Genomic DNA, 22,733 nt, shown 5'->3' on the forward strand with positions numbered 1-22,733 from the left:
GGAGAATGGATTGAGAGCAGCCCTGAGGAGAGGGTCTTGTGGGTGCTGGTGGGTGAGAGGCTGGACATGACCTGGCCATGTGCACTGGGAGCCCAGAAAGCCAAACATATCCTGTGCTGCATCCAAAGCAGTGTGGGCAGCAGGGGAGGGAGAGGATTCTGCCCCTCTGCTCTGCTCTGGTGAGACCCCACCTGTTCTGCCTCCAGCTCTGGGGTCCCCAAAATAAAAAGGATGAACATAAAAAGGAGTGAGTCCAGAGGAGGCCACAGCGATCAGAGGGTTGGAATACCTTGGTTGTTCAGCCTGGAAAAGAGAGGGCTCTGAGGAGACCTCATAGCAGCCTCCCTGTACCTAAAGGGGTCAACAAGAAAGCCAGAGAGGGACTTTTTCCAAGGGTATGCAGTGGTAGGACAAGGGGGAATGGTGTTAAACTGAAAAAGGATAGGTTTAGATTAGATATTGGAAAGAAATTCTTTATTGTGAGCATGGCAAGACCATGGAACAGTTTGCCCAGGGAAGTCATGGATGCTCCATACCTGGAAGTGTTCAGCATCGGATGGAGCTCTGAGCAACCTGGTCTAGTGGAAGGTGTCCCTGCCCATGGAGAGGTGTTGGAATGAGATGATCTTTAAGGTCCCTTCCAACCCAAACCACTCTGTGATTCTATGATTCTAGGACAATCCTAACTTGCACGCACTGCCTGTGGCCATAGGCACCTACTCCCATTCCCAAGCACCTCCTTACCTCCAAGAGATACTCAGATGTCAGATGGCTGCTGACAGCACCAGGCTCCAAGTGAAACAGAAAGAGTCAACTGGCTCTCACAGCACACCCCTCCCACCCCTGCACCTTGAGGAACAGCCTCTGAGTAGAATGTACTATTTGTCCATACCATCATCTTTTTTGCAGTTTTCTGGGGTGGTTCTGGTTCCTAGCCAGCCAGTTCTGACTTGCATCTGCCTATATTTATAGTCACAACATCAGATTAAAAATATGCTTCTGTCCTCAGGAATCTACCTCGACACTCTGTGGCCCTGTGTGTGCTCTCACTTTCAAACAAATCAGGAATAACTCACTGGCAAACAGTGATGCTGCAGCAGTATCTAGAATAATAAAAATAAAGCCTAACAATTACACTTTTTAGCTCCTGGCTCATGTTTTAGTTTTCTTATCAGGTTTGTGTGTGACTCACCTTTTAGAAAATCAAAATTAGGAACTCAGAAATTCCCCATTCAGTTTTCATATATCTCGTGGGTCCTTAGCTGATTTAGATGTATACCTGCTGCCTGCAGCCTCTTCTTTTACAAATAATTCCAAATAAGTTCTGCTGCACAAGCACCACATTTTGACCACACTAATTCTAAATGAGATTCAAGAGCTTATTAAAACCATCTTTCTGATTAAAAAAAGGCAATTCTTTTATACAACCCGAGAAGACCAGTGATCCATGTCAGTTATACATTAAAGACGATACAGTCGCTGTTGTGTCAAATAAAGCTTTTCTCTAACACTCTGAAACTTGGGTTTCAATCTCTACTTAGTAAAATACAATGAGATTCTAATATTCTAGACCACTTTTGAAGTGTGAGCAGCAATGCACCCAGGAAATACAAAACCTGCTTAAAAGACAATGGTCTAAACACTTAGGGGCTGCAAATAGAATCATAAGCTGGAATCAATCACATAACATATTTCATGTTTCAGCAAGAAATAGATGTGGCAACAGAGAGCACTTCTTCCCACCTTGCTGTTTTTCGTAGCTTAACAGCTCCACACTCTTTGGACACGTCATTTATAGTCTTTGAAGTTACTCTGGGTAGATCCTTAGCAGGTAGGTATTAGCAAAACTTCATATTTCTCATCTGGGTTGTGCCAGCCCATGCAGCGTCACCAAGCAGTTACACCCCTGTCACTAATCTTTGCGACAGTGTTGTTTTTTGGAGGCAAGGATACAGCGACAGACACAGCGGCAATTTGAGCTGTTTACATCCCTGTGCATGTGATTGCAGAGCCTCCAGCTCAGTGTCCTCGTTTTGACTATCCATGACCCTGCTACAATGTCTTACTGCCTCTCCATGTGTTATAGCACTTTCCATTACTTCTACAAACATACTATGCCATGTGAGAGACAAACTGTATTTGCCTTTTAGGGTCCCTGTAAAGAAAAGGCAGTTCTTGTGCCCTGTTGCAACTCATGCCTTTATGTAACTGCAAAATATGACCCGTCTGTACCCACTATTACTGCCTTTTATTAAGCCAATCAAATATGCAAAAGAAGCTGATGTTAAGGGGAAGAAGTCAGTACACTGCTGTCAGGACAACTTGTAGGAACAACACATGGCGCATCAGTGTGTTCTAAAATATTTAGGGAAAAGAAAATTTAAATTTGATTATCACGTCCCAGTAAAAAAATTGCATCAGCTACACTCTGTCTGCACCAGTCACATTAATCCCAGGCTTATACAGTGGGAACTGTAGATGCCATCTGCAGCCCTAGAATAATCTTGGCAGCACACCAGCACATGTTCATTTCTGTGGGGAACAGCCTTGCTTGCTGTAGCTGAGTCCTCATGGTACCTCAGATGGCCAAATTTTCTCAGAGCTAGTAACTGGATATTATCACTCATCTAAATCCACCCTAGTTAAACAAGATGTTTGGAGTTGGCAGTTCCAGAGACTTTATTAAAGGTTGAGTAGGTAACCTTTCTTGCCCCCCTGCCCTGATTTAGCAGAACATGATTACCTCGGGCAACTGACCAAAAGTCTATGATGGATAACCTGAAAACTGAAACACACATTAAAAAAAAAAAAAAGAGAGAGAGAGAGAGAGAGAGAGAGAGAGAGACCAAACAAACAAACCCCCAAAACAACAAAACCAAAAATCCTGCTGTTGAGGAAATTTCAACTTTGTTCTACTTTAAGTAGAACAGAGTCTTTCAACAGTGCAATTAATATTATCCTAATGAATTATAGATGGATTGAGAGGGGAGCCAGAGGAAACTGCAAAGCATTATTTCTGTATTTGAATAAGAACTTCTACCCAGATAGCCTGACTTCTTTTTATTTATGAGAACAAGGAACAATCAGGACAGTTCTTGAAGAAGACTGGCATCCAGCAATCTGCAAAAAGGGTACAGACAACAGACACAGTTACAGTTCAAAGACTTGTACATCAAAGAGTGACCCATCCCTCTGTGACTCCCCCTGCTCTTATTTCACTCAAATTCTTCAAAGTAGGATTCAGTGGAATAGATGACTGGGTTTTTTATCCTGGATAACCATGGATCAGCCAAGATTTACTCTAACTCTATTGAATCCACATGTAGTTCAAAACCATGTTACCCTAATAACACAGAAAGAAAAACACTGCTGTATGCAGAAAATAATGTTCATGAATAAACTCCAAATATCCATCAGGAATAGCTTAGTGAATCACACATGTATTGGTTTAGTGCTCCAAACTTCTAGAAGCAGTTTTACCCAGTATTGTGTGTAGGTGGGACTTCAAAATGGCTCTGTTGGTCTCACATGGTACCATTGTTATCAGATCTGAAACTTAACAATCTTTAGCACAGTTATCCTTTCAGCATCCCTGTGACAAGGAATGTGGGACTATACCAATGTTATCATACAGCTGAGCTTACTGTCTGTATCACTAAAAAGCATAATTATATACATGTCATTCTACCAGTTACTGATGATGAGGTGTCTAAAGCCAAAACACTGATTTTCAAATGTGTAGTTTCACTTGCTTCCTCACTCTTAAGATGCTTAATGATACTTAGAAATGTAAAGTCTGTCTGTGAAGAAATTCAGATACTGTAGAGTTCTTGGCAATATTTAGCAGCTAGACAGCTACCCTACATTTAAGCTAAATCAGGATCTATAATTTATGCACTCATGTTCCTGTGTTACCTCTGTGATTAATCTGCTAGCTTTCCTTAGAGCAAACTTACCCAAGGAAGCTTTGTAGAGAATAAGGGTAGAGGAGTGGACAGGGCTTGCCCCTCCTGCTGCCTCTTACCTGGCAGCCCACCAGCCACAGCCCACTGATTGCAGCACCCTTTCTCACTAGGGTTCAAACTTTCTTTTTGTTTTCAGTTCTCCTCTTCTATCTGATTTCTCCAACCACCAGGTGAGAGACTTTCTCCTTCTCCAGAACCTAGAATCAGCTGTTCTGCTTTATACAAATTAATTATGTATCAGTTGAGCTAAGGAGATGTGTGTATGTGTGTGCATGTGTTTGCACGTGACTCCTTCGCCTGGTTGATAGAGCAGTCACTTCACAGAGGATAACATAGGATTGCCCAGTCCTAGCTCCAGTAAACACTAAATATTAATTTAGTTCACTGGAGCAGAAATTAAAACTCTTGCAGCAAGTAAAATAAGATGTTTTGGAGGACTGGCTATGGGTGCTCAGGTAAGAAGTCTGCAGCAGACGGAAATTTGAACCACACACCAGAGTTGTAGATTTGTGTACTGAGCTACTGTGTGCAGCAGTAACCACAGGGAAGTCAGCTGGTTTTGTCAACAGTGCTCTGCTGGAAAAAGCCTAATTGGATTGAGTGGATACAGGGAATATCAACTGAGAGAAAAAAATGACACTGTGTGAAAACTGAATAGGAGAGGGTAAATGGGTGTGCGCACGTCCCAGCCCAGAACTGGAAACTGCTACTGCAAGTGGTGTCAGCCACAGCCATTGCTTTGCTGGGTGTCAGTTTACACTTACTTAAAGATTACATATTATTTAGCTCACATGCAGCAAGCAAGGCATAATATATTATTAAGGGATTAGATAGCCAATAAGAAAAAAGCACAATATGAGGGCTGGAATTATATTTCCAAATATGACTAACAACAATTTTAGTCACTGTTGGAGATGGGATACTCATCCATTCTTGTCCAAACATCTCAGTTCACTAAGTAGTATGTCTGCTCATGGGGTCTTAAGTACTCCAGAAATGTTTTCCCATTTTCAAAAGGTGTCCTACACTTGCTTGTTACCTGTTGATTTTATATTAATCATAGCAGCAGAAGATAAAATAGATTCCAGCCTACAAAAAGCCAGTGGGAGCAGAGATGAATAGAACAAAAGCTAGGAGATGAGAAACAGGATCTGTAGCAAACATTTGCAGTGGAAACTGGGACAAAAATACCGTGTAACAGAGAGTTTCAGTGCAGCTGTCCGAGAGGTGCAGGCCTTCATGCAAAAGTCCTACTGAATTTGACACAGAAATCTTAAGGAAATTTTTTTAATCAACTTACCACTTTCAGGATGAAATGTATACTCTTGAGGCAGAGAACTCTACATGTATATATAAACAGTGGATTCCATAAACCATTTTACAATAAAATCTGGAAAACCTGCAAGTATAAATCTGCTTTTCTCTTTCTTATGAAAATCCATGTTATATTAATGGGTTTTTACAGAAGAACTCCATAATGTCATCTTTACAGAAAACCACAGTATACTTGCCAGTTGAGGATTGCAACTCTGGATTTGCAGAAACTCAGAGATCTTTGAAATACTAATGCAGTCCTAAAGCTCTGATAAATCCAAGTGCACAGCTTAAACAGAAGTGTCTAGAAAAACTGCCAAAGCATCCAAGTGAAAACAAACATGAGGGGGATATAATTACAAGGGATAACAAGACTTTGGTTGTAATCTCTTGCATGTATTGGTATTATCAGCTGAATCTTTGGATAGGTCTGATCCAAAGTCTGCTAAATGTTAATGAGGGTATTTCTTCTGATTTTAATAGGTTCTGATCTTAATCCCAAACCATTTTGGTTTGGTGATGTGAAGCCTGGTATATGAAAACAAACCTTGCATGACATGAAGTATCACAAACAGTGTCTCATTATTCTTTATTTCTAATATAACAAAAAGAACCTTCTTAAAAATAAAGGCTCAGTATAATAAATTTTTCAGCAGTGCATTTCTTGAGTCCATGCACTTAGATTTTGGCTTAGATGTACAGTGATCAATATTTCCAGGTGAAGCAATTAATTTCCTCTGTTTGGCATGTGAATAAAACTCTTGCAATGCAACTTTGACTTTCATTTTAGTTGCAGTCTGTTATTGCTAATGAAAAAAAATACTTCCTAGCTTTTCTAATGTATCAGCTGGATAAATTGTTAACACTTAAGAACTCCCTAGGCAGTAATGAATGACACAGTTTTCTGTGTTATCCCTGATAAAGTTTAGGATATGGAAAGCAGCTTAATCCTCTTTCTATACGCTCCCATCTGTGCTTTAGAGCTACCACAGTAAATTACTACATATTGAAGCACTGCTTCAGATGCAATTTCATATTTTCAAAGCTGAGATAATTTTACTCCACAGTGTATTTTTTAATCTTTGTAAAAAAAAAAAAAGTAAAGTGTTTAAGGGAGCCAGGTCAGATAAAACTGTTGAATTTAAGAGATGGATGGTAGTTTTCAGTGAAGTAGACCTTTTCTAAAGGTTACTTGGAATACAGAGTTAAGCCAGACAAATCACTTCGTTTATAGAAAATCTGCAATGCAAAGTGTTAGGACTTAGCTCAATTGTAATCTTTTGTTAATTATAAGACATTCTTTATGCAGGAATAGTTGCTGACAAATATGGCTTGAGGCACTCTTTTTATTGCACCTTAAATATGTTATTGCCTGTGCCTAATGTCTTTGATCCTGCTTTCATTTTGCAGATTTATTTTACTTGGTGCAGTTTTGCCATTACCCTGCTCAGTCACAGTTAGGGCTCATTTCTTTCTCTGTGAGGGAAGCTTAAGTTTTGTGTTGGATTTCTCTACATTTTATCAGATGTGCCTTTTGCTGCTGTCTAACTACTAAGGATAAAGGGACTGATTTAGTATCTATTGGAGTAAACTTATTCACTCAGTTCAGAGGCTGAGCATAAGCAGCTGCTCCAAGAGTAAAAGTGAATGCAGAGGGAGAGATTTAATAAACTTCTCCATCTTGCATTTTTCTGTATCAACATAAAAACCTACATTCAGTAAAACTACTGAAATCCAGACAGTCCAGTGACTTGCTCAGGTCACCATATGGTTGTGGAACAGCTGGTTCATGTTAAACCTTCACAAAATTGAGATTATACTTGCAGGAAGCAGCAGATACTTTGAAGAATCTGCAGCCACAGTGCAGCATCTAAAGCAGACAGCCACAAATCATCAAAACACTGACGGAGAAAGAGTTCCTCTGTGACCCCTTGTTACTTTGAATTTCAAAACAACATCTTACTACTTATCCTATGTCCTGGGACTAACCTGAAGAATAGAGGCAATCCCACCTGGTGACCTAAACCCAGCTAAGCAAACATCTGTCACCTCACAACCGGATTAGGGCAATCCAGCACTTTCTCTTGAGACCTGTCAATTGCTTCTAAGACTTCCAAGTTGTCAAACCTGAGCTGAATCTCCTGAATTGAGGGTGTAGAAAAGGGTCTGTGGATTTTTCTGAGGGGGGCAAGGTAGCCTGCTCACATTGAAACAGAGCTGCTTCACACAGTGTATGCCAATAAGAAACTCCTCCTGTTCGTTTTGTTTTCTTTAGTTCTTTGCTAAATGTTGTTTCGTTCTTTGCTGCTGAGATTGCAAAGGAACAGGGTCTCATCTTCATCACCCGACCCACAGGATTCTGCCCTTTCAGTCTGCTGTAGGGTGGGTGGTGAGCAAAGAGCACTTCAGTGGGCAAGCCTGGATTTGGCAAGCCTGGATTTGTGCTCACCAGTGGGAGAAGTGACACATGGAGTTGAAGGCAGCTTGGTAACGATGAAAAATGAAAAACTACCCATTCTGGCTCAATTGTAGTTGAATATTGTTGAAAGAATACTGAAGTGGCACAACTATGCTACTGTAAAAAAGGAAGTTTCATAAAGCTCCTGAAAAACAGAAATACCTGAATATAAGGCATTCATGTTGTCTTAAGTTTGCCCCTTTGGGGACCTGGCGTGATGTTATCAATAAAGACAGTAATCCAAGGGATCATGTAGGAGAAGCACGGAGGGGTCTAAACCCTGCCTCTGGGAGGGAAGGAAAGCTCACTTCAAAGCTGATGCCTCAAGAGGCAAGGGAATGGGTTACCTTGAGTCTGAGAAGGTCGGAGAATAGGGAGAGCTGCTGGCAACAACCTGTTTCCCCCTGCTTCTCTCCTCACCCTGGTCCCAAGGCCCCCCTTGGGAACCCTGATGACAGGCTGTGATGCCTGTCCTAGAGACACCTGGAGACTCAGAAGAACAGGAGGGGGAACAAAAAAAAAGGTGGACGACCTGGCTAATCTTCTGCAGTTTAACCTGAACATCGGTTCACAAAATTAAACAACAGATGCTTCTCAAGGGCATGACACGTAGAGGCCTCCTTGAAGTAGGGGAACTGCTAAAGCCTTCCAGCCAAGGCTGACAGATTTTCTGATAACAGAAAATGAAGCAATCTAAAAATATGCTCTTCCAGCAACCCCTACAATCAGTTACAGGTAGATCATAGCATATTTCACAAATGTCAAAGCAAGCTGTCCTGACATCATTAGTCCTTTATTTTAGACACTGATAGAAGAAGATAAGCTAATTACTTATGAATATTCAAAGGACAAACAAAGCATGGAAGCAGATTGATATGAACTCTCTTAATAACCTGATCCAAAGATAATTCGTGGTTTCCCATCCTTTTTTTTTTTTAAACTTTTTGTGTCTATGAAAATACATGACTATGTGTTATTTCTTGTACTGCTGTATGAAATAATGATTTAGAGGTAAACAAGCAGAAAGCAAGCAGGCTAAAAATTAGATAGTTTTTAAAACTTGCTAATAGAAGAATAGAAATACCATACTCAGTATATAAGAAATTAAATTTAGGCCTTGGGTGCAAATATAGAGCAAGACATGGCTTTCTCAACAGAACAATAAAATGAGTTTGCCTTTTAGTGAATTTGTGTGTTAGCCTAAAAATCACTCTAAACAAGGTAACGGATATTTTTGGAACCGAGCATTCATAGAAACTGCTAATTAAGTAATGCTGGAATTTCTGAAACATGCACAATTACTGCTTGAATAACACTATGACTCTGCAAACATCACAATATAGGAGAGATATAAATAAAATACTAAGTATCTCCAAAATATGAAGCATTCAAGGTATATTGAGGAACACCAAACCAACGGATGGAACACTAGTAAAGTGCATGATTTAGGCATAAAATCAGAGAGGATGCAGTTACAGGAGGATCTGTTTCTGTAAGACATCTTTGTCAAGTCTTGGGAAACCACAGAAATCCTGCCTGGATTGCAGAAGTCTTCTTAATCATGAAGAACTTTAATAATAAACAGCATTTAACTAAATGTCACTATGTCAACCATGGAAATGTGCCATTTTTCCTACTAATTTTATAATAACATTCATGGAGCTATTTAGAAGGAAGAGGTGCACTCAGTAGCCATCAGGGAGATTCACTTGGTCTGCCATTATGTGACAATCAACACCTCTTCACTGGAGCTTGGGATAAAGACAATCAGAGCCTCATTGTGAAACCAGAATCTATGACATGAAAAGCTAGGAGAATGTTTTAACAGTGGAGTAAAAAGACAAGTAAGAAGGTTGTGATAAACCTATGAAAAGAATTCTTTGTTCTTTTTTTAAAGGAAAATTTGTGCTTCCTCTCAAAGTGCTTTCCAGGAAATACTTATTTCCTAATCAGCTCTAGTCATAAGTTATAATGAAGAGCACTACTATTTTTTTCTCCTTCTGACAAGGAAAAAAAAAAGGCAATTAAATGACACAGTTGTCACTTGTTCTCATGAGCGTGTCCAATTGTGCCAAAATAGTATTGCCCACAAAAGACAGTAATCAGCATTTGAAAATATTGCTGTAACCAGCCAGGGACAGACTACTTTGAGGCTCATAATGAAAAAGAGCAACAAGTAGGAAGGGGAGGGCGGGGGTGTTGGAGGAAGCAGGAGCAAAGGAGAAGACAAGAGAGCTCCGTTCATTCCCTGCCTTGAGCTCACTTGCAGACACAAGACCCAGTCTGCTTCTGCAGCTTTGTAGAAATGCCAGGAGTGTTGAAGGCAGCATCCATCACTGCACCGAGGGGGACAGGGATCTGACCCTCTTCACTCACGCACTGGCCCCCGGCGCTGGCTGCGTACACACACACTGGATATGTGTATGCACTCTATTAAGGAGGGTCTGTCAGAGGCTACCAGAGGGCTTTCAGGAGAACTGTGTAATGTTCTCTGAGTAACTCCCTCTGTTCTTTGGAGATGGGATGTCAAAGGGGTAGCCAGCACAGACACTCCCAAGAGCCCTCGGACACCTTCGTGTCGGTTAATGCTGTGCTTTCCACGCAGTGTGTGCAGCCAGTCTATACACTGAGTTAAACCATTGTGGTTAATCAGTGGCAGCCTTAATTAAACTTTTGCCAAGCAAATTTAGTTAATCGTTCAAAACACATTTGTGAGATTCTGCAAAATGAACGGCTTACCCTCCACCTTTGTGAAATTACAGTTAATCATTCACTAATGTCTGCATCATCCTATTTAAACCTTCCCCCTGTGGTTTTAGACTTCTTTCTGCTTGCTAATCCACCACAGGGGAGTGATATGTAAACATGCAAATACATTACTGTAGGCTTTTCCTATTTGTGGTGGTAGGTTCTATCAAGCCATATTTATAGCCTCACCAGGAATGATTTATAATTCATTCGTCTCACATTCAATTGAATTAATTTAAAGGTATAATTCAATTTAACAAACATTCAGCTCAGTGTACTGCAGCTGTTTCGAGCATGCTGCACTTCACCCCATCTTTCTGTTCTCAGCCAGCTTCCTGGCTCGATGGCATTCCTATATATCAAACCAAGTGCCACCCCAGAACCACAACGGACCATAACAAGACAACAGCAGTTTTTAAACCTCCAAGTTGTGTAGTTATTACCTATCTGTCCCAAATTTCTCTATATTCTCCTTTTCCATGAAGAGAATGTCCTCTACTGTGCAGCTATTTTAAAATCCTCTCGATATGAACTACCACACTCTTGCTCCTAACTCTGCTGAAGTCCATTATAGACAACCCTTTCCTATGATTTATGCGTCATTATAAAAATCAAATTTCTTGGTTGTCAAAAGTAAATTCACTGCAGCAAGCTGAAAGAACTAGGTCCCTAGCATACAAAGCCATCACATCAGTCTAAGGGTGTAACTTCAAATGTGATGAAAGGATATCCTATAAATACAGATCTCTCTTAGAGAAGAAAATGAAAAACTGATTATCAGGTTGACTGAAGAAAGTGCAAACTGTCTCTCTCCTAACCCTAACCCCTTCCACCAGGATGGGCTGAATCTTGGCCCACACTCAGAAGCCATCACCCAGATAAAAAAAACTGTCAGCAGAGAAATTGTTCTGCAGGATATTGCTCCTCTTGCCAAGCCTCTTTCAGCTGGAGATTTAGGCATTGTGCCTCTCCTAATACTAAACCTTATCTTCAATGTACTTTTAACCATAAGCCTAAAATGAGTTGTGCTCTGAGCCATAGCCTGGGTCCCCAAGACATGTTTGAAATTAAAAAGTTATTACAAAAGAAATAATTACACAATACCATCTAAAAGGTCACCATGAAAAAAAAAACAAAGATAATTATGTGCAACTATTGTAATTCCTGAGTAAGACTGCATTTTAGTTTTACATGTAAAATCATTGATTTTTACAGCTAGTTATTTGCTGAATTAAAATCAGAAGCACAGTACATGTTCAACAGACCCTTCATTATATTTTTCTTCATTGATCTAATCAAACATTTCTCATCAGTGCTTAAATGTTACAAACCAAACTTCCTTCCAACCGTTGGCTATTCTCACAAAAGAACAATTTTAAAATTGACTAAGATACAAGGGCCATACATTTAAAATAAAAACAAAGGATCCAGGTTTATATTTTTCCTTCAAAAATAGAGACATTACAATTTATTTTTTATTTGAATTTTTTTCCAATAAAATTATTGACATTATTTAATTGGACAAAGACACGTCGTTTTTCTTACACACACGCATAAATATTACAGACTCTACTCCCCAGCATATTCCTCAGATTATCTTAATTTTCCTCAGATGTTTTGCAATTTTTTCCTGTGTGTTGTCAGTTTTAAAACAGTGTTTTATTCTTCTGTTTACTTAGAGGCTGTGCAAGCTGGCTGTTTGAATGCACCAATACTACCAGAAGTCCATAGGCTACCCCACATATCCTGGGCCCTTGGTTTCCAGAGGAGTGAAGTTCCATCAGCTCCTGCAGTTAATAGCACTGGAGGTATCATACAGCCAGATGCATTTTGGACTGTCTTTGGATTCCCCACATCCATGACCAAGAAGCTTTTGTCAGCAAGGTTACCCACAGACAGCTGTGGGGCTGGATCTGCATCGAGGTATGAACTCACACCCTGTAGATCCAAGTGCAACATCTCAGCTAAGTCATGAAAAGGTCACAGTCAAATTAACTTTGTTTAATGTTTTTAAAAGTCTACCCATATGCTGCATGTATTTGTCATTACCAACCTACCTTAAAGCTTGGGAAAAGGCATGTATTACAGTTGCTGCTCTGTGCACCCCATACCAACAGGGCAGCCTACACAATCCCAAAAAAAGAAACCCTAAACCCTGAACATGTCAAATGCATTGCGTGAACAAACTGAAGAAGAAGAAGGCATTTTCTTCAATTTTTTCTGTTTTGATACTTCTAGACTTAGCACTATAGAGGGGACCATATTTATACCCTGATAGGTGATTCTTGGGTTGATGTGCCCCTTCAAGCAGCTGCCCTCTTAGCACAGAATCTGACTTTAGCAAAACCTGAAATCAGCAAATATAACAGGCTTTGGACCAAAATGGTTTATGAGTGGTCCATCCCCCATCATATCCGAGGAATGTCATGGCCTTACAATGGCATGCTTTTTGAACCCTTTCCAATTTCAGATATTTCCTTTCTCTTTTAATACCTCATTGCTTTTGCATCAATTACAGCCTGACCTAAAGCCACACTGGCAGTGAATGTGATATATAGTGGAATCCATTTAAATGAATTTCTGATGAAAGAATAAAACTGTTAAAAGAATAAATTTACTGCACAGATTTATACAAATCCTGTATATGCACTGAAATCCTCTTAAAAGAAAAACTGATGGAAGATTAAAATGTTAAATGAATTAAACCCCAGCATCCTAGTGAAATATAATAATTATTTGACCTATTAAATGAATAGCTCCACTGACCATATAATGGTAAGTATTCAAATATATGTCAATTTTAAATATGAAGTGAAAAAATGTAAAGCAAACAGTGATCAATGGGAATATCTATTAAAACAATAAACTTACAGAAGAGCAGAGAAATGTTCTTGAAAGGTCTTTGTTCACCCAGCCATGAAGCTAGAGACTCCTTCATTTCTGTTAAGAAAGAGAGAATTTTAATGATCATTAAAAGTTGTTAACTGCACAGCATAAATGTAATTTTTGCTTTGCTTAATTTCAACATATTAAAGTGTCTGAGAAAGCCATTTCCTTTCCTTCCAGCTGTGGTAAATTTTTAGGGATTTGTTTTAAAGGAGAAGTTGACCAACATCTGCCTTTAGAGCTGTCTGTATTCCATTTTATGGAAAGTATCCTTTAAAACTGCTAAATCAGTAACCAAGAGCAAAACATACAAAAACATACATGTTGTGAGCACTGTAACATTTATTTTAGCTTTCATTCTTTTAATATATAGTCAAGAACATAACATATAAACATATTTCTGATAAATAGTACATCCATGTATTTCCATGCTAAAATGAAAATTAATCATTTTGTCTGTCCCATCAAAAGCACTATTTTGGTAACACTAAAGTTCTGTGAAGTGATCTCATTTTGAAAAAAAAAAATGCTTTATCTGTATATCTTGGTTTTGCCCAGCTCTTCTAGTAACTGGTTTCAGGTTTAAATCCCAGATTAAACCACTAAAAATGTGCACTATAAATCCCCTGGCAGTGAGTTGAAAACAATTTTATACATCAACTTCCCACCTGGGAAGAGTTGAGTTCATATTCAGTTTAGGTCATAGGTGAAATGAGTTTGTCAGTCACAATCCAGTCTGTAATGAATTTATGTCTTGATCACAAAATTACTGTACTACCCAATTAAATATTGCCTGAAGGGACTGTTCATTAGAGATGGAGACCCAACAATGGATATTAGAGACTGAAGTGCATTTTCAGTGTATGAAGAACTGTACAATCCCCAGATAGTCCTGTCTCAGTAGCAAGGTGCTACATATGGAAATGACACCTTCCCTTATGTCAAACCTTCACATTTGCACCACTTTGTGATTACATGACCTTACAGGCTTCACAAATTTCTTGTCAAGAAATACCACAAATCTTGAGTCACAGCCTTTCTTCAGAAAAGGCTTTGTAGAAATTCAAGGGTGTTTTAAGTGCCAACTTACACAACTGTGACTATTCTTTTGCCATTTAGCTCAAAGCCTATATTTTTGAAGGATGTATGGATAAAGCCAGGTCTTTCTTGGAGGGGTCTGGCTGGCAAAGCATGCTGAAAGCTACAACTTCCCTGTACTGAGGGAACAAAGAGTATGTGTGAAGTGCAGGCCACCAGAAGAATGCACCTGTAAGGGTACAAATGTGTCGGTCCTTTTGTACAAGAGAAGATGTCTTCTGCCTGTACCCCTCCTGAAAGCAAAACCAGATGGATATGAGAGGCCAGGAGGGACCCTTCAGCCCCCTGGGTGAGGTTAACACCAAGTCCTTTGAGTTTCCCTGTGATTCTCTGGTGAGCTTCAAAAAAAAAATTAAAAAAGGGAAAATTCGACTACCTGACTAACAAAATACAAGGAAAACATATTTTGGGAGATTTGACGGTGGAAACTTTTCAAGGTAGAATTTCTCTTTGATTTTTCCCTTGTTACCTGGATAATATCTCCATAATCTTACGCTCACATTGAGATCTGGGACTATAGAGAAATTTTTAATTTACTAAAAATCCATCCACCATTATGTTCTGATAACCAGTGCACTGTAATAGCCACAAAAAAAAAGCTGGAAATAACCACGCAAACGCTCCAGTCATCCCTAAAGTTGTGGTTTGCTCTACCTTAGAAAGCAAAAATATATACTGAAAATGCAAATAGGTAATAGGAAGACATAGAATATTAATTCATGAATAAAAAACTAGCTAGATGGCCAGGCCCAGAGAGTGGTGGTGAATAGAGTTAAATCCAGCTGGGAGTGAGTCTCTAGCGATGTTCTCCAGGGCTTGGTACTTGGGCCAGTTCTGTATAATATTTTTATCAATGATCTGGACAAGGAGATGGAGTGCACCCTCAGTCAGTTTGCAGAGGAAACGAGTTTGGTTGGGAGTGTCAATCTGCTGGATGTCAGGAAGGCCCTGCATAGGGATCTGAATCCATGGGCTGAGGATGGTGGTATGAGGTTCAACAAGGTGAAGTGCTGGGTCCTACACTTCAGCCACAACAACATAGATGATTCTACAAATACAAATTGAGTCAGGGGTTTGCAAATTAGAAGTTTGATAAAGATACTATCATATTTTAACTTTGTCATGCCAAGATAGTCTGCGAAATTGCCTTGTTGAGACAGGCAAAATAGTTGAAAGCTGGGAAAGAAACAGCTCCTGTTGACAAGAAAACCACTAGGAAGATCAGGAGATGGTTGCAGGGGTCATCCAAAGCCAGTTTGTAAGTCAGTGAGGCTCAGGTAAGAAGCTGCATGAGAAATACAGTTAGAAAACAGTGTTTTGACAAAGATTTTACTGGGCTTGACATAAATAGCACTTTTTCTTAACGATGTAATTAGGATCTAGATGAAGTGTGAAGCTCTTCAAAGCAAGGATGGAGAAGATGCTGCACATACATGCAAGGCTTAAATACCTTTTGAGAGACATGCAAATGTTATTGGCTTTATGGGGCAGCAAAAAAATGTAAGAGTAAGGGAGGTCTTGATTATTTCATTGCCAGACATAAATAACAGCTTGCATAATCCAATATTCACACTAAAATCTTTGGCCACACACCAGAGAAAAACACATTTCCATCCTTACCTCTTGGGAGTCCTCTTCTGAAAGACTTGTTTTTTAGCAGTTCAGCCCACATCCCTTTCTATTAGTGTAAAAAGGAGAGTCAGCTCACCATACCTGATTATCCTTCTGATTGAACACTCAGATCAGGTGGTTGCAACCTGTCCTCTAACCCCTTCTTTGCCAAATTTTTTTCTTGTATCCTTGTTTGTCACACTGACAAGAAAGGACTGAATCAATACAAGAAGGATTTGAACATCTTTTAGCTTCAGGAAAAGAAATAACTGAATCAGGATCTGAAGCTATGTTTAGTGGGTTAATCTGTTTTAATCCAAGAAAATCAGACGCAAGCCATGCTCATTAAGAGGAATTTAATTTTGTTTTCTGTTATTTAAACAACCTAGAAATCATCTGACCTTCCTGCCAATAATTTCTCTGTACTATTTATAACCATTTTTGAAGGCGCTGATTACAGTGCTGAATGTCAATAGGATTCTGTCTACTATTAATGTTATTACTATTGCTGTAGTACTTAAAACAGCAATTATGGAGCAAGACCTGACTGGGCTACAGATCCAGAGTAAGATAGTTGCTGTCACAAGAGCAATATGAGAGACATTAATAGTTAACATGGAAAGCTGTGAAACAGTGCTGGTCAGCATGGCAGAGGGGACTTGGATCACCAATGGCTTCATGGACAAGAATTTTAAAGAAGATTTGAAATGTGGTAAGATAATAAACATGACAAAATTTCAGATATTTATTGGGATCACTGTCAAGAGTGAGAGCCATCATGAGAAAGGTATGCTATGTTTGATACTCAATATGAATGTAATTGATGTATCAAGACAAATAAGTCCTGAATAAAAATCCTGGCCATTTCTGAGGTTTTAGTAACTTCAGTGGGATAGGTCTGATGGAGCAAAAGGGGAAGAAAAGTGAGTTATAACTGGAAAAGAAAACCTTCAGAGTTCTAAATCACACTTTCAATTACACAGAAATGAAAAGGAGAAAGAGGGAATATGTAAAGGCACATGAATCCAAGGGTGCACAGGCAATTTTTATTAAGATAGGAAAGACCAAAGCATGACTGTACTGTGAAGAGAAAAGCTGGAGCATCTAAGAGAAAGGAGCAGGTAAAGGAGGGAAAACATATGGATAGAGATTGAGGACAAAACAGGATGGTATTGAGGCATCTGGAGGTGATTAGAGAAGGAGCACTACCCAGGAACTTGCGCCTGCATCGGGGGAGATGATGACACAGAACCTTTACAAAGACTGTAAGGCAATCTGGGGTGGGGTGGGAAGGTCAAATGGTCATTTCCAGGGGAAAGGTACATACAGTTTTTACTGGAATAAATTGCTATCAACATGCCCAGAGAAGTCAAGAGTAAAGGTGTAGAAGGTTTCAAAAGGGGATGCAAGGTGGGAAGAATATGAGTGAGGTTACAGGCATGGGGTTGTTGAGCTGGAAGAGAAAAACTGTTTAGTCAGGAAGACTGTAGAATGGAAATGGAAGAGGAATTTTTTTGCAGTGGGAGGAGACAAGCGTGGAGAAGCAGATTTCATTTTAACACTGCACTGTTTGTACAAAAGTGCTGTAAATTGAATGTTGAAAGTGATTCTAAGTTGCATCTTAGTGGGGCCAGACCATGCAACTAGAGGACACCTTGAAAGAACTAATGGTAAAAGTGAATGGAAAGAAAATAATATATCAACATATAAGGTAAAAACAACTACCAACAAATCAAATCCCTGCACACACCCCCAAAAGAAAAAAGCCCAAAATATCCATCCCAAAACAGTAAAAAAGCCTGAGAGTGGATAAGAAATTATCAGCTATTTCTTGTAAGAAGTGATGGGGGAAAAAAACAAGCAAGAAGGCCTGTGCGTGGCTGATCTCAGTACCCCGAGACTAAATACTTTCTTACCATGTGTCCTCCAGGGTGGACAAATTCCACACTGCAGATCCATTCAATTGACACAGAACAGGCATGTGCAATGATTAAATGATTTGTGTGAGGTGAGACAGAAATCAGTGCCAAACATTGGCCCCAAGACCCCTGAATCCCAGGTCAGACAGTTTGTGAGCCAATAACTGTCTCTTGGGTGGTTTAGAGAGAAGTCTGATATCCCTCTGCTCTCTGCAGAGCCTCCCCTTTTAGGTCTACTAATGGAAGGGCATCCTATAAGATAAACAGCAAATTATATCTCAAAATATTATGGCCTTTCTCAGTTTTCTTTATGCAGTGTGAACTCTGAAATGGTAGAAACAAAGGCACACCCAGAAATGGCTCACTTTTTTATCTGCTGATAGGTGGGCAGAGAGCAAAGCAAACCACTCCCATAGAGTTTAGTGCTTCCCATAGCACAGAGAAACAAAAGGTAAAAATTCACTACTCGTGAAGTATCCACCTGTGCTGACAGCTAATTTAGGCCCAATATACATGCTATGCAGAGAAAATAAATTCTCATGACACGTCAAGTCTGGAATCCAGGGCAGTCTGGCAGTGATATGGAAGTAACGCTCTGTTTGCATACTGATTTCTGTGGTACTGCTCTTTGTTTTTTTTAAAAAAAAGACATATTTATGCAGTTTCACGGGAAACTATCATATCCAAATACATGAGGAAATCGAACCAGAATCACTATTTGTTAACAGTTCACTCTAACCAGGCAGAGATTCCTTCTAGGGTTTTGGGGTTTGGATTCTGGTTTGCAAAATGAAAGTTTGGGATACCCTCTTGATCTCCTTTCAGGCTTTGGAGATATAAAATATCTCCCCATCTGATTTTAAAGATTTTCTCTATCCTGTGGAGTCATTTTACATATAATTTTGGTCTCCTAATAGTTCACTGAACATTTAGAAACAGCATAATTCACTAGCTTCTAATTTTTCATTTGAAGGATTTTTGACACTTTTTATCTGCTCCTTAGCTAAGTGCTTCTTTAGCCCTGTTTGTTCAGTATTTTGAGAGTTGCTTTTAATAGATCTGCTCTTGCAGGCACTTCATCTGCAGAACTCCTCCTCAAGAAATCCACAGCACAATAAACAAATAAAAGAACTTCACCTCACTTTATCTCCTCAGTGGTTTTGCGTGACTTTTAGTTCACCTCTTGAACCTCTTCAACACTCACCACTGTCAAACTGACTGTGCTCTCTGCTTATCTGAGATTACTTTCCCTCCACTGAAATGCAGTTCATTACTTTCTTCAATGGAATTCTAAATCTGTTCTCTAATAGATTTCTAATCCTTAGCAAACCCACGCATTACGAAGCAACCCCTGTGCCTGCCATATGGTTAACCTGATTTTCAGTGACCCTGCCACAATAATTTTCATTAGAAGCATGTGATTAGGAAAATACCACACCAAGAAGAATGTGATTCCCATTTCCGGCTTTCCCTTATTATTCTGGAGAGATTCTGCTTATCACACACCCTTCAGTCACTACAGAGAACTGCAATTGCTTTCTCTCAGAAATCTCCTGTTCTTACTTTTGAGTCTACTCAAGACTGTCATAAGCCTTTGCTTCTCAAGCTCAGCGTGATGGGTGCACTGTTCCCCAGACATTGTACTTCACTTGCTTGTAGAAGAATCAATAGATCAATAGATTTCTGATCTATTACAGTAAAGTTGGCACTCTTAACACAAAGCATGTTCCCATACTAGCACACCGTTAAAATAAAAATGCTGAGTGTTATTTTTATCCTGTTTCTGACCATGCAAAACATTCTGACCACTTGTGATCATTACTAATCTTGGGCAGCTTTCCACGGTAATGGAGGACTTCATTGAAATGTCCTTGGATAATTCCTGCTTATGTAACTCTATATCACCAACTATATCCTTACTTCACTAACTGCGGATTTCTAGCTCACGACCTGTTCCAAGCCATTTTGAGATCATATTGAATATTTTTCAGTAGCAGCAACCATAAACCTCCAAAGTACAGCAATTTCAGTGTTGGAAGGAGAATAAAAATATATACATATCAGAAGATGGTGATTTTTAAGTATCTGTTGCAATAAAAACGCAGTAGTGAATCTGAAAAAAATTGTCAGTTTAGTATTCAGAGAAAACTAAGCATCTAAAAATACAAAGGATATTTAGAATGACCACACTTACCAAGGAGTTTGAGATTTTGGGGACAAAGATGTTATATAAATGTTGAAGTTTTCATGTTTTGTGTTAGGTTTGCTTTGTTGGTATATTATAGTATGCAGGGTTGTTCATTTGGGGTTTTTCTGAAGTAATTACTTTAATATTAATTTTAGAGACACTTCCCAGGGCTAGGCTGCATCAGGCACCTTGGAATGAGGCCTGCTGAAGACAGGCATTACAGAAAGCAATCATCAACTACTCAGGCCGGTGAACATATTGTTCTTTTCACAACTAAACATCCAGAGCCTGTTGTTTTCAATTAATATCCTGTTACCATGACAGAACAACTCCCCCTGATGTTATATATACACTGGAGTCAGGACCAGCAGCCCCGGAGTAACAATGGCAAGAATCAGTCATGGGGACTGTACAGGCAGCTGAGGTGTGACACAGCTCCAAAGCAATGATACGAGCATGTGATGATGCAGTGCTTGAATAAACTTCTCTCTCAGCATTTTTTGCATCATCAGCTATTTATTTCAATATTCTGTATGTCATCAGTACTCTGGCAGCCCATTTTTTTTTCTTTTTAATACTCCTTCTGTATAAACAGCATGCATAAAAGTTCAGTTTTGGAATAGTTCATTACTCTTCACTTGTTAAATGCTGGTTTGTCAAAGTGTACTTGGTAACTGCATCATTTGTGTTACAACATCACCCCAATTTGTGACAGTAAATGCCGTAAGAATTCATATCCAGGTGATATAAATCTTGCATTTATATGTTTGACTGATAATTACACAGTGGAAAAGTATCTGGGTCATCACTTTCCAGAGGCACCAGTGTCTGTGTTTCTATTCCTGGTCAACATTCGAAGGTGTTCCAGTGCCTGCTCGCCTGGTGTTTTCCCTGCTGACACAACCAGTTAGACAGACAGAACTGTAAATGTTATAACGAGACACAGCAATTTCCATGTGGGAGAAGGGCTGATAAGAACACACCACAAGTTTTAGACAGTTCTAAAGTATCCTCTTTTGGCTCAAAGAAGCCTCCAGTGCTTTTATTATACTCTCTTGATTTAGCTGTTTCTGTTGAAAGGGCAGGCTCTGACCTCCTATGAGCAGAGGCTTCAGTGCTGTAAACAGCTGCATCCAGGCTTTTAAAGAGGCTCCCAGTTTGGGAGCATGTACCAAATCCATGTCAGCTGCTTGATTTACCTGGAACTTTGGCAGGTGTAAATCAGCCCCAGACCACTTGAAGTGGCTTGAATTCAAATATTAAAGTGAGATTGAAAACTAGCAATGACACATTTTTTCCTGCACCTTTGAATTGACTATTGATCTCACTGACTGTAGTGAAGGAGGTTGTGGCATTAAAAGCTGGTTATGGAGAACCACCTCCTTAGGGAGATGAAAACATTTCTCTGTCCCTCCTTGCATCATTAACACTTCACTGAATTCAGCTGGGACAAGGGCTTCCAGAGCCCTCGTCTCTCAGAAAAAATTTTGCCTTTCAGAACCTGACATTTCCCAGCTGGAATTGTATCTGTTTCAATGAAAATCAAAAAGCAAGTGTAGCTCATGGCTATTAAATGGCAATTTTTTTGATGTGCATCCATCATTCATGCTGGTGATCTAATCCTTGTAAAGTCGATGGGAGAGAAGAAAAGAAGGCAATTCACAGACCCTAAAAGACCCACACATGCATTCAGAAGTCTTCCACTATGCTCTTTGCAGATGAGTTAAAATGTGAATTATTTGCAGGGAGAACTGGACAAATAATTTAAAACAAGGAAAAGCTGAGAAAAAGTGAACTCTTCCACAGTCAATTCATGAAGTAACAAACAGAAAAATAAACACCTGCCATTTACATAATTCATGAATAGTTACCATTTCAGTTCTTTTTTCTGTCCATACACTGCCAGTGAGGGACATGCCATAACCACAACCTTGTGTTTTCTCTCTTGTTTAATATTTTTATCTCCTATGTTCTTCAGAAACGTTGTCAGATTTGCAACCAGTGAAAGGGGGTATCTCTTACTGACTTCATCTGAGTTATGTGATTTACACCAGCAAGGACCTGAAGCTCTACTTCTCTCCTTTTTTTCTTCCTGTACTCGCATAAAGAATTTGTTAACTCACATGCACAATCCCACTGAATCCTTCACCAGGGTAAGTAAAAGTTACCTGATTAGGTGCCCTGAATCAGACTTTCGATGTGACTTTAGTTGCAGACTATTTCTTCCCAAAGTGTTTGGAAAAGGAGACACATATGCACAAACATATTCTAAATAGCCATAACCAGCTGTTTTTCCTTCCTTTTTTCTCCTTTTGCTCTATATCCAGCTCTCCTGACCAATGGAAGCAGCGCTTGTGGAAGCTTTTAGATTCACCATTAGGAACACAGGAGAAAAGGGATCCTTTGAGCATAACATATTTAATTTGAGACCTTGAGCTCTGTGGATATCTGTGTATACCCAAACTGTGGCACACTCTGGAAGCCATGACTCACCTCATCATCTTCCCGTATCTCTGGACAGTTGATAAATACATGTAAGTCACTCA

General features: G+C 39.5%; 1 long non-coding RNA gene across 2 annotated transcripts; it reads right to left on the minus strand.

The window, feature by feature from the left end:
• Nucleotides 1–4,969: 4,969 nt before the first annotated feature.
• LOC113966624 lies at nt 4,970–22,530 on the minus strand. 2 transcript variants are annotated; one of them, XR_003533902.1, is made up of 3 exons: nt 22,356–22,530; nt 13,357–13,425; nt 4,970–5,054 (listed from the first exon to the last, which is right to left on the minus strand). It is a non-coding gene; the product is annotated as an uncharacterized LOC113966624 (long non-coding RNA). The 2 variants fall into 2 exon arrangements; XR_003533901.1 differs by lacking the exon at nt 4,970–5,054 and adding an exon at nt 11,969–12,423.
• Nucleotides 22,531–22,733: the final 203 nt, after the last annotated feature.

The sequence above is a fragment of the Neopelma chrysocephalum genome, unplaced genomic scaffold, assembly GCF_003984885.1.
Source record: "Neopelma chrysocephalum unplaced genomic scaffold, ASM398488v2 Primary Assembly neopelma1_60, whole genome shotgun sequence".
NCBI lineage: Eukaryota > Metazoa > Chordata > Aves > Passeriformes > Pipridae > Neopelma > Neopelma chrysocephalum.